The following is a 9,079-nucleotide window of genomic DNA, read 5'->3' as shown; positions in this document are numbered from 1 at the left end:
CATTGTAATATTATTGCATGTGGTATTTATTATTTTAATGAATTTAAATTTTAGCAGTTGATTAAATTGAATGATCAAGATCTTTTAGGTGAAGAGAAATACTTCTTTGCATTTTGGCATTCATCTCCAATACATTTTCATTAAGTTGGCTTCCTTCATCCACTATTGGTGAAAATATAAACTAGACTCCAAAATACATGCACCTACACTACAAGAAACTGATTCATCAGGGGCGACTTAGTAGTCGCCCCTAATACTCAACTATTAGGGGTGACTTTCGAAAGTCGCCCCTAATAGTCAAGTATTAGCGTCCACATAAAAGTCGACGCTAATAATGGGTCGAAAGATTGACTATTAGCGTCCACTTTTCAGTGGACGCTAATAAGTTGACCCTAATATACACACGGGAATTATTAAAGGGGCGGGAAAAATTTTTGGGGCCAAAAAAAACTTTTAGCATCGACAATAGTCGACGCTGATAGTACACCAATAGCGTTCACTTTTGTGGACGCTAAAAGCTGGAAAAATTAAAAAAAAAAAAAAAAAAAAAAAAAAAAAAAAAAAATCAAATAAAAGATCAATAGGGTCGACTTTAAAAGTCGACCCTAAAGAGTAGGTCGATAAATGAAAAAAAAAAATTAAAAATTAAAATTGATGACCAATAGTGTCCACTAAAAGTGGACGCTAAAGATGCATTATTAGGGTCGACTTTAAAAGTTAACCCAAATGCTTAAGTATTAGGGTCGAAAAAAGTCGACCTTAAAGAGGAGGTCGATAAATTAAAAATTAAAATTGATAACCAATAGCGTCCACTAAAAGTGGACACTAAAGATGCATTATTAGGGTCGACTTTTAAAGTCGACCCAAATGCTTAAGTATTAGGGTCGACAAAAGTCGACCCTAAAGATTAAGTCGATAAATCAAAAAAAAATTAAAAATTAAAATTGATGACCAATAGCGTCCACTAAAAGTGGACGCTAAAGATGCATTATTAGGGTCGACTTTTAAAGTCGACCCTAATGCTTAAGTATTTTGTCGATCCAAAAGATTAAGTCGATAAACGAAAAAAAAAAAATTAAAAATTAAAATTGATGACCAATAGCGTCCACTTTTAGTGGACGCTAAAGATGCATTATTAGGGTCGACTTTTAAAGTCGACCCTAAAGCGTACGTCGATAAATGAAAAAAAAAATTAAAAATTAAAATTGATGACGAATAGCGTCCACTAAAAGTGGACGCTAAAGATGCATTATTAAAGTCGACCCTAATGTTTAAGTATTAGGGTCGACAAAAGTCGACCCTAAAGAGTAGGTCGATAAATGAAAAAAAAAAATTAAAAATTAAAATTGATGACCAATAGCGTCCACTAAAAGTGGACGCTAAAGATGCATTATTAGGGTCGACTTTTAAAGTCGACCCTAATGCTTAAGTATTAGGGTCGATAAAAGTCGACCCTAAAGATTAAGTCGATAAATGAAAAAAAAAAAATTAAAAATTAAAATTGATGACCAATATAGTGGACGCTAAAGATGCATTATTAGGGTCGACTTTTAAAGTCGACCCTAATGCTTAAGTATTAGGGTCGACAAAAGTCGACCCTAAAGATTAAGTCGATAAATGAAAAAAAAAATTAAAAATTAAAATTGATGACCAATAGCGTCCACTTTTAGTGGATGCTAAAGATGCATTATTAGGGTCGACTTTTAAAGTCGACCCTAATGCTTAAGTATTAAGGTCGACAAAAGTCGACCCTAAAGAGTAGGTCGATAAATGAAAAAAAAAATTAAAAATTAAAATTGATGACCAATAGCGTCCACTAAAAGTGGACGCTAAAGATGCATTATTAGGGTCAACTTTTAAAGTCGACCCTAATGCTTAAGTATTAGGGTCGACTTTTGTCGACCCTAAAGATTAAGTCGATAAATGAAAAAAAAAATTAAAAATTAAAATTGATGACCAATAGCGTCCACTAAAAGTGGACGCTAAAGATGCATTATTAGGGTCGACAAAGTCGACCCTAATGCTTAAGTGTTAGGGTCGACAAAAGTCGACCCTAAAGAGTAGGTCGATAAATGAAAAAAAAAATTAAAAATTAAAATTGATGACCAATAGTGTCCACTAAAAGTGGACGCTAAAGATGCATTATTAGGGTCGACTTTAAAAGTCAACCCAAATGCTTAAGTATTAGGGTCGAAAAAAGTCGACCCTAAAGAGGACGTCGATAAATTAAAAAAAAAATTAAAAATTAAAATTGATAACCAATAGCGTCCACTAAAAGTGGACACTAAAGATGCATTATTAGGGTCGACTTTTAAAGTCGACCCTAAAGCGTACGTCGATAAATGAAAAAAAAAATTTAAAATTAAAATTGATGACCAATAGCGTCCACTAAAAGTGGACGCTAAAGATGCATTATTAGGGTCGGCTTTTAAAGTCGACCCTAATGCTTAAGTATTAGGGTCGATAAAAGTCGACCCTAAAGATTAAGTCGATAAATGAAAAAAAAAATTAAAAATTAAAATTGATGACCAATATAGTGGACGCTAAAGATGCATTATTAGGGTCGACTTTTAAAGTCGACCCTAATGCTTAAGTATTAGGGTCGACAAAAGTCGACCCTAAAGATTAAGTCGATAAATGAAAAAAAAAAATTAAAAATTAAAATTGATGACCAATAGCCACTACAAAAAAATGTGTGTTTTTTGACGTGGCAAACAGTAACTTATGTTTGCCACGTCAAAAACTTTTGACGTGTCTAAGCAAGCACGTCAAAAAAATTTTTGTTGACGTGTCTTTTTTTACACGTCAAAAGTTTTTTGACGTGTGGAATTGACACGTCAAAAGTTTTTGACGTGTGGAATCGACACGTCAAAAACTTTTGACGTGTAAATTTCACACGTCAAAAACTTTTGACGTGTCAATTCCACACGTCAAAAACTTTTTTTAATAAAAAAAAAATTAACAATAATTTTGATATAAACAAATATGCATTAACAAACAATTAATGTTAATTGGCATAAAAAATTAATTTTTATTGTCATTAGTATAAATTATAGTTTATTATCATTAGTATATATGTATGCATGCGTTAATTGATCAGTCTAGTAATATTAATATGATAGCTACCCATATTATTCTTATAAAAATATATAAAACATACTTGTTACATTTATTTTATAAGAGCTGCAAACCTCATATGAATTCGACAAACACAACATATGCGGCCGGTTAGTTGATACATTTAATTATATATCTATACATCTAGAATATTAATTTGTTTATTTATTTATTCTCTAATTAATTTTAATTGGAGAGAATAAATATATATATATATGATAGAGTAAATACTATTTTAATAACATTTAAATAAATAAAATTTTATGAAAATAGTTTAAATAAGATAAGATATATATATATATATATATATATATATTATAAGTTTTTGACGTGCCATGTTTGGCACGTCAAAAACTTTTGACGTGTCATGCATGGCACGTCAAAAACTTTTGACATGTCAAGCATGACACGTCAAAAACTTATATTAATTTTAATTATATATATATATATATATATCAAAAATAATTTTAATTATGATATAAAAAAATATGTAATAAACAACACTTAATGTTAAATTGATCAGTCTAGTAATATTAATATGATAGCTACACATATTATTTTTCTAAAAACATATGGGTCATACTCGATACATTTATTTTATAAGACCTGCAAAACTCATATGAACTCGACAAACACAATATATGCGGCCGGTTAGTTGATACATTTAATTATATATCTATGCATCTAGAATATTAATTTGTTTATTTATTTATTCTCTAATTAATTTTAATTGGAGAGAATAAATATATATATATATGATAGAGTAAATACTATTTTAATAACATTTAAATAAATAAAATTTTATGAAAATAGTTTAAATAAGATAATATATATATATATATATATATATATTATAAGTTTTTGACGTGCCATGTTTGCACGTCAAAAACTTTTGACGTGTCATGCATGGCACGTCAAAAACTTTTGACGTGTCAAGCATGACACGTCAAAAACTTATATTAATTTTAATTATATATATATATATCAAAAATAATTTTAATTATGATATAAAAAAATATGTAATAAACAACACTTAATGTTAAATTGATCAGTCTAGTAATATTAATATGATAGCTAGTCATATTAATTTTGTAAAAATATATAAAACATACTTGATACATTTATTTTATAAGATCCGCAAACCTCATATGAACTCGACAAACACAACATATGTGGTCGGTTAGTTGATACATCTAATTATCTATACATCTAGAATATTAATTTATTTATTCTCTAATTAATTTTAATTGGATAGAGTAAATATATGATAGAGTAAATATAATTTTAATAAAATTTAAATAAATAAAATTTATAATAATTTAAATAAGATTATATATATATATATATATATATATATATATATTATAAGTTTTTGACGTGCCACACATGGCACGTCAAAAATATTATATATTTATAATATTTTTATAATATATTATAAATTCATTATATTATATAATTAAAAATATAATATAATGAATCATATTATTTTTGTTTTATTATAATTATATATGAAATTATATATATATATATATATATATATATATATATATTAAATCAGAAATATACATATATAAATAAAATATATTTTTTATTAGTCTTTTGACGTGCCATTCAAAAGGCTAATAAAAGTTATTATTTTAAATTCTTTTAATTATATATATCACACATATAAACGATATTATATATATATATATATATATATATATATAGATAGAGTTTTTGACGGGCTGGGTTTTGGCACGTCAGAAATTTCTGACGTGCCAAAACCCAGCACGTCAAAAATTATTACTGTTTCAAAATATATTTTTTTTTTTTAAAAAAAAAATCTGGTTTATTTTTGACGTGTAACTTTTAGCACGTCAAAAATTTTTGACGTGCTAAACGTTAACACGTCACTAAAAAAAAAGCGGGATTTTTAACTTTTTTCCCTCTTTTTCCTATCTTCTTTCCCTCTTTTTTTCCCTTTATAATTCTTTTATATCTTTGGTTCTTTCTCTCATTTCCAGACTCAACTCTCTCTCTCTCTCTCTCTCTCTCTCCTCTCTCAATCTCCCTAGCTTCTCTCTGCAGCCGGCCAACTCCCTCTAGAGGGAAGAAGAAAAAGAAGAAAAATAAAAGGAGAAGAGAAGTAGATCTGCAAAAAAAAAAAAAAAAAAAGGAAAAGAGAAGAAGAAGAATAGAAGATAAGAAGATTTTTTGGGTTTGGGTTTTTGATTTTTCAGCTTAATTTTTTTATTTGGTTTTTGATTTTTGAAGATTTTTTGGTTTTGAGTTTTTGAAAATGAAGGAAAGAAGAGAGAGTAAGAAAATGGAGAAAAGAAGAGAGGGAGAGAGCTGGGGGGGGGGGGGGCAGTAACGAAAATGGAAAATGGAGAAAAGAAGAAAGAAGAGAGAGAGTAAGAAAATGGAGAAAAGAAGAGAGGGAGAGAGCTGGGGGGGGGGGGCAGTAACGAAAATGAAAAAGAAGAAAGAAGAGAGAGAGTAAGAAAATGGAGAAAAGAAGAGAGGGAGAGAGCTTGGGGGGGGGGGGGGGGTAACGAAAATGGAGAAAAGAGAAAAGAAGAGAGGAGAGAGCTGGGGGGGGGGAGAGAGAGAGCTGACCATATAATTGAAAAATAATTTAAATTAATAAATTTTTTAATTAAAAAAAAAATTTAATTAAAATATTTTTTTAATGGCCAAAATTTTTGACGTGGCAAAACTGACACGTCAAAAATTTTTTGACGTGTCAATTTTGCCACGTCAAAAATATTTTTGACGTGGTAGTGTTGCCACGTCAAAAAATTTTTGACGTGCTAAAATTCAGCACGTCAAAAATATTTTTGACGTGGCAAAATTGACACGTCAAAAATGTTTTTGACGTGGCAACACTACCACGTCAAAAATATTTTTTTTGACGTGTTACTCCCGACACGTCAAAAGTTTTTGACGTGTCACTGTAGACACGTCAAAAACCTCAGTTTTTTGACACCTACCCTTTTAACGGTCGATAAACGTCAAAAACGACGCGTCAAAAGAGGTTTTTGACGTGTCAATACCATTGACACGTCAAAAACTCCTAGTCAAAAACTAGCCCCATTTTTGTAGTGAGCGTCCACTTTTAGTGGATGCTAAAGATGCATTATTAGGATCGACTTTTAAAGTCGACCCTAATGCTTAAGTATTAAGGTCGACAAAAGTCGACCCTAAAGAGTAGGTCGATAAATGAAAAAAAAAATTAAAAATTAAAATTGATGACCAATAGCGTCCACTAAAAGTGGACGCTAAAGATGCATTATTAGGGTCAACTTTTAAAGTCGACCCTAATGCTTAAGTATTAGGGTCGACTTTTGTCGACCCTAAAGATTAAGTCGATAAATGAAAAAAAAAATTAAAAATTAAAATTGATGACCAATAGCGTCCACTAAAAGTGGACGCTAAAGATGCATTATTAGGGTCGACAAAGTCGACCCTAATGCTTAAGTGTTAGGGTCGACAAAAGTCGACCCTAAAGAGTAGGTCGATAAATGAAAAAAAAAATTAAAAATTAAAATTGATGACCAATAGTGTCCACTAAAAGTGGACGCTAAAGATGCATTATTAGGGTCGACTTTAAAAGTCGACGCTAATGCTTAAGTATTAGGCTCGACAAGAGTCGACCCTAAAGAGTAGGTAGATAAATTAAAAAATAAATAAGAGTACGATCGATCGCACACATGGTGGGATCGATCGCATTCGGCCAAGGATGTGAGTGGTGATTCTGTTATTGCGATTGCTCGCACCTTGGGTGCGATCGATCGCAGTAACAGAATGTTGAAATCCAATATTCGATTACTGCGATCGATCGTACCCATGGTGCGATCGATCGCAATAACAGAAAGGCTCAAATATATATATTTTATTGCTGCCCAATAACGTCTACTAAAATTGTGTATATATCACTACATTATTTAAAAATTTTAAATAAAGTGACACAATATGCACCATCAATTCCATCCTCCTAAAGAAAGATTTTAATTTGTATATATTTGTCATTTGGTTAGTAGTTACATTTGGACTAATTTGAAGAGTTAATTACCATTTCATAATTCATTTTAAATTTTACAGATCTAATAGTGTATATATATTATATGATGAATATATTGATACCTTATGGAAAGATTTTACACTGTTAAATATAACAAAATAAAATCTAAACCGTAAAATAATTCATCTCAGTTTTAAGTGAAAATATATTGATACCTTGCAATTCAAAAACCGGCATGTGCAAATACGGGGTCATTCCCATAAGAAAACACAAAATCAAGTCAAAAGAAACAAAACTAAAGACAAATAAAAAGATTAACTTAAAACATACTAAACAAAATAAAAATGGTAAACTATGGGGTGCCTCCCATGAGCGCTAAGTTTAATGTCTTCAGCCAGACGGTAGTCCCTGCTTACTGTTGTCCAGAAGATGATGCTCTTGCAGATGGTGGTGGCAACCGGTTGACAATGGACTGCATCAATTCTTCTAAGGCACCTAGGCGTTTGTCCATCAATTCGTTATTTTTCCGAGCCTCCTTTCTTTGGCCAGCCAACTCTCTCCGAAGGCCCGCTATTTCTTCACTAAGTGAGCGGTTTCGTGCTTCACAAACAATTCTCGGGGCCTCCTCCTCAGCTGTCTCTGAATCAACTACAGGTTCATCTTCGGCCATTGGCTCGGCCTCACACTCTTCCGCACCAGCTGCAGGTGCTGGAGCTACCTGGGGCATGTGGGAGAGGCTCTTGTTCCATTGGCGAATGCCAAATATGGGAGTAGTAATGACTGATTCATCAGCTGCGGTACCCTTGATGCCTTTCTTCCAGAGGATGTAGGAGATTAAGTATGGGAAAGGCAACCCCCATGAATGTGTGGACCCCGCTCCTCCAGCGTGCACCCCATTCCAAAATTTGTAAATTTGCTTCCAAATTATGTCGGGAATGGAGTACCAAACACCTTTATGGAAGGCGTAGAGTGCTTGAAGAAATTGATCCCGCCTCTGACTTTTGTGCCCCAAGGGAAAAGCATTACTGTGTAATACGGAGTCCACAAACCAAAGCCGTTGAGGTAGCTTGGATCGGCTGGCGGCATTATGGTGGGCATCAGCATAAATCCCTTCGCACATGTCCTCAATAATTTCCGCCACGTAGAAGCTGTCCGGTTGGTCAGCAAGTTGTGTGGCTTTTGGAGGTTTCTCATCATTGCATTGAAGGGCAGCAGCAATGTCAGCCCGTGTTACGTCAATAGCTTTGCCTTGCACTTTCGAAGAGAGGACAGCCAGCCTCCTGCAATCATGAGACAGGTGGGCATAAAACTCGATCACCAATTTTCTGTAAGCAGTGGGGGTGACCGACTTGAAAAGCTTCTTGAGCCCCCGTCGCTTGAACTCGGCAACGGCCCATTGAGTCCCCTCAAGATTTTCAAAGTCTTCGCGAATGGCGAAAGTGGTCGCAAATACCAGCTCCCATTCCTCAAAAGTGGGTGGGGGAGAAATAGCTCGGGTATCAGACCCTCGGGAGGACGAAGCTCGAGTTCTTGGCATGATGAGCTTGATTGGGGACTTTTGTCGAACACCTGGTGTGCACTAGAAATAGGCAAAATTGCAAAACAACGCAACTCCGCTCAAAACCCCCTGCAAAAACAGCAAAATCCAACCACAACAAAGCAATGTGGGTGGATGAACACCCACAATTGCAGAAATATGAGAAAAAAAAAAAATTTGAAAGTGATCATGGTTGAGGTGTTGATGGGAATGGGGAATGGGGTGTAAAGTAGAGGTGGTGAAAAGTACCTGGTATGGTTGCCGGAGAAGAGAATCGTGTGGTGGTTGTGTGGTAGAGGTGATTAAAAATGGTGGACGAGTGGTTGTGCCGGAGGTGCGTGGGTGGGGTGCTTGGAGAGGTGTACGGCCCAGGGGGAGGGGGAGAAAATGTTGTGGGGGATGGGGGAAAGTGACCTAAA

General features: G+C 33.4%; 1 pseudogene; it reads right to left on the bottom strand.

The window, feature by feature from the left end:
* Positions 1–2,842: 2,842 nt before the first annotated feature.
* On the bottom strand, positions 2,843–2,944 carry LOC148587654 (small nucleolar RNA SNORD90; annotated as a pseudogene).
* Between the last annotated feature and the right edge of the window lie 6,135 nt (positions 2,945–9,079).

This window comes from Corylus avellana, chromosome 2 (assembly GCF_965113065.1).
Source record: "Corylus avellana chromosome 2, dhCorAvel1.hap1.2, whole genome shotgun sequence".
Taxonomy (NCBI): Eukaryota; Viridiplantae; Streptophyta; class Magnoliopsida; order Fagales; family Betulaceae; genus Corylus; species Corylus avellana.
Note: the sequence above shows the minus strand (reverse complement) of the source record. Positions and strands in the feature narration are given on the sequence as shown.